This window comes from Diachasma alloeum, unplaced genomic scaffold (genome assembly GCF_001412515.2).
Source record: "Diachasma alloeum isolate Michigan unplaced genomic scaffold, Dall2.0 Dall_scaffold_00798, whole genome shotgun sequence".
NCBI classification, from domain to species: domain Eukaryota; kingdom Metazoa; phylum Arthropoda; class Insecta; order Hymenoptera; family Braconidae; genus Diachasma; species Diachasma alloeum.
In genome coordinates, this window is record NW_021680928.1 from 125032 (window position 1) to 129072 (window position 4041).

Here is a 4041-nt window from a genome sequence, read left to right on the forward strand (position 1 = left end):
ACTTATAATACACAGTGCAATTAGTCCCATATTTTTACGATTTTTTTTCTCAAGCCATGCATCAAGTCATCGTGTATCGCATTGTGACGTTCTCCATTCTCAGCTTTCAGTTGACAAACACCAGGTGCGAATATTCTCAGATCAATTTGTGTCAACGTTCTTATTGTTTTTTTGTTAACGTTCTTAGGACCATCTTTGTATCGTTACAGGTTTTAGGTGCTTATGGGCACATCGGCATCATTTTGTGGTTTTTATGGGGACTCCAAAATTAAGACTCCAAAATTAAGGCTCACAAATTAAGGGCCACAAGGGTATATTGTGCACCAGGGGCGGAATAGTATATTTCTAACCTAGGGAGGGAAAATAAAGGANGGATTTTGAATGTTTATAATGTTTATAAATAAATATGAATGCGTTGAGTCACTTGAACTATCACTATAATTGCACTAAAAATTTACTTAATACACTTTCCGTCCCGGCGGGCGCAAAGTTACATTGCCCTCCCGCTTCGCGGGAGGGAACTCTGACTTTGCGCCTACGCCGAGACTGAAAATCGCGTTCTAACCACAGGAAGTAAAATAAAGGACCCTCCGCCGCCAGTGCAATTACCAGCCGAGCCGAAGGCGAGGTTGGTAAGCACGCGGCTCGTTTATTTTACCTCCCTAGGTTAGAAATATACTATTCCGTTTCGGCGGGCGCAAAGTTACATTTCCCTCCCGCTTCGCGGGAGGGAACTCTGACTTTGCGCCTACGCCGAGACGGAAAATCGCGTTCTAACCACGGGAAGTAAAATAAAGGACCCTCAGCCGCGTGCTTACCAACCTCGCCTTCGGCTCGGCTGGTAATTGCACTGGCGGCTGAGGATCCTTTATTTTGCCTCCCTAGGTTAGAAATATACTATTGTGCACCAAGGGCGGAAAGTCATGTTTTCCCTGCCCGAGGTGCACATGCTATTTTTTAAGAGGCCTGCAACGGAAAGTTTGTATTTTGCTTTCTGATGAGCGGGAGGAAAGTGAGTACTTTCCGCCCGAGGGCAGAAGGTTGCTCCGGAGGGAGGAAAGTACTAGTTTTTCGCCTAAGGGCGGAAGACAGTACTTCCCGTCCGAGGGAGTAACTTTCCACCCTAGGGCGGGAAGTACTCACTTTCCTCCCACTCATCAGGGAGCAAAGTACGAACTTTCCGTGCAGGTGAAAAAAAGGCCAAAGGCTCGAGGGCCAAAGGCCCGAGCTCTTTGGTCTTTTCTTTATCACTTCGCGCATCCCCCAGTGCCTCGTCGAGAATGTCGGTCCGCCCATGGTGCACATACTATTTTTTTACACACTCACCAGAAAGTTCGTCCTCCCCCCAAGAAGGGCAGAAAGTGAGTACTTTCCTCCCTAGGGAGACTCTTTCCGACCTAAGGACTTACTTTCCTCCCGCGGGAGGGAAGTACTCACTTCCTGCCCTGTTTGGGGGGAGGAAAGTACGAACTTTCCGGCGACTGTGTAAAAAATATACTATTTATTGAACATTTTTTCTATTAAAAAAAGCGCAGTATGGCTACGAATTTTTTCAATGAAAGTTCAAGAGAAATCGAATAGAATTTTCAGGCGAGTTCAATACATTTGTCTATGAAATTTTTGCTTGCGAATTAAGATCGCCAATTTCATCCGCTATCCTGTTCGCCAATAATGAATTCCCATCATTTCCATTGCAGAATCTATATACGTAATTGGACGTGTGTTCGACTGGATCAAACAACACGGGGGAGTCGAAGAAATGGAGAAACTCTCGATAATCAAGAGTAAAGTCGTCTACAATGTGATCGAGCAGTCCAACGGGTTCTACAGTTGTCCCGTCAAGTCACACTCCAGGAGCAGAATGAACCTGCCCTCCAGAATTGGGAAGAACGACGAGGAGCTAGAGAAAAAATTCCTTGCCGGAGCCGTGGAGCGTGGAATGCTCCAGCTCAAGAGTCACAGGTCTGTGGGGGGCATCAGAGCCTCTCTGTATAATGCAGTGTCTATTGAAGATGTTCAGGAACCCGCCAACTACATGAAAGAATTCTACAAGGCTCATAGCCAGTGAACACAACGATATTATTATTATTTTTATAAAGAATAAAAACTTTATTGATCAGTTTTAAACGGTTCAGGCACTTGTCTTCAATATTATTTCGTGCTCAGTTTTTCTCTGATGCAAATATTTCGTCCAAAATTGCCTCCAATCTGTCATTTGTACCCGTGCAGCCCTTGATCACTTGCTCCGCCCACTGGAATAATGATCACTTCTTATTGTCCACTTATTTTGGTAATGATAGAGTAAATCAGGTTTTTCGACGAGACAGAAAATTTTGGAAAAGCCATGGTTTATGCTAGATGAACCTAAAAGCAGTCGGTAGGATCATTTCTCAAATGTGAAAAAATTCCATTATAAAACTGCACTGAGAGAAAAATAACAGAGTTCTCAAACAAGTCTTAGTTGTTCCAAAAAAATTGTTCGTTAAAAATGATTAAAAAATGATTTTTTTGTACCAAACATGCGAAACGTGCGCGAAGATTGGAAATTTTTATTGCAAAAATAGATTTAGTCATTTAAAAAAAATTATTCTCTGTGCCAGCAAGAAATATAATTTCTAGCACTACTTCTTCGTTATTCGATGTTTCTATATGTATTTTGCTCCCTGCAAATGCTCGTTTTATATGAAACGAGAAATAGTAGTTTGTTGTTTCGGCTATTTAATAATCATAGACAAAAAATGAATTCTTAAATTAAATAATAATAATAATAATAATAATAATAATAATAATGTCACAGCAATCTTGTAACTTGGGGACAAAATATTTCTTGATAAACCATGTATGAAAAAATTCAAAAGAAAAACTTAGCGAATTCGCTAGAAAATTCTATTGGAATTCTCTAGAAATTCTACTGGGATTCTATTGAAATTCTAAGTAATTCTCGGTAAAATTCTGGTAAATATGTACTTCATCAACCTCAAGTTGAACTGTGTGCATAGAGCAAGTGTATGTTACTGCCTGAGTTCTGTGGTTATAGTGGTTGCTGTTGTTCATCAACTGAGCTAGGTAGGGAGTATCGAGACGATGGGGAAGGGGGAGCGCATGCGCACATTGAACCTATCCTCAAAACAATTCAGTTTCATTTTTTCCAAATAAATAATTTCGACAACTCATTTATTGAATGACCACTTTAGCGTTACCTGAGGCCACGACGTGGACGTAGTGGTTACAGGCCTCAAAGAAGAGCCTGGCACCACTATTCCCATAAAAATATTAGAAATAAATACACCTTCGGGGGCTAATTAAGAAAGGAAATTGTCCCTGATCTACCAACACCTCCATCATCCCACCTGATGACAATATCATAATTATTATGAAATAATTTCTGTAATATTCTATGCGAAACAATGAGTGTTTGTGATAGTCTATTATGACTTTAAAATTCACATAATCACTCACCATAATTAGTTTCGCATTACAGATTGGACAACTCCATTTCAAGTAGAGATTCAATAATTCATTCAGATACATGCGGACTCTAAACCCAATTAATTAAATAAATAAATTCAGTTCAATATTCATTATAGATCACCGAGAGAAAGTCAAAGAAGCCATCTACTCTTTCTTGGTATGGAAATACTTGGTTGAAAACAATTTTACTTATCTTCTCCCTTGTCCTCACCAATCCGACTCCGTATTTCGGCAAGTACGACTTGAGATCCCTCCAAACACGTTCGATGTTCTGCGTGTGGATGTTCTTGTCATGAGAGTTGACAAACTGATATTTGTGATTGACTCGTCTGTGGTTAAAACCACGAATTCGAAGGCCTTTGTAGCCGGCCCACCCGTCTGAGTACACTGTACTGCCGGGTTCGACGTGTTTCACTATCAGTAGTTGGAGAGTATTACCTTTCCGATTTGAAACTGGTGTGACAAAAATTCGGTTACAAACAGCCACTGGCCCTTGGTCTTTCTGCTTCTATTATACTTTCTCCCACCTATTCTAGTCTCATCTACCTCAACAACTTTGCCTTCCCCCCC

General features: G+C 40.9%; 1 pseudogene; it reads left to right on the plus strand.

Moving 5' to 3' along the window:
- Positions 1-1759: 1759 nt before the first annotated feature.
- LOC107044763 lies at positions 1760-2068 on the plus strand (annotated as a pseudogene).
- The last annotated feature ends 1973 nt before the right edge of the window (positions 2069-4041 follow it).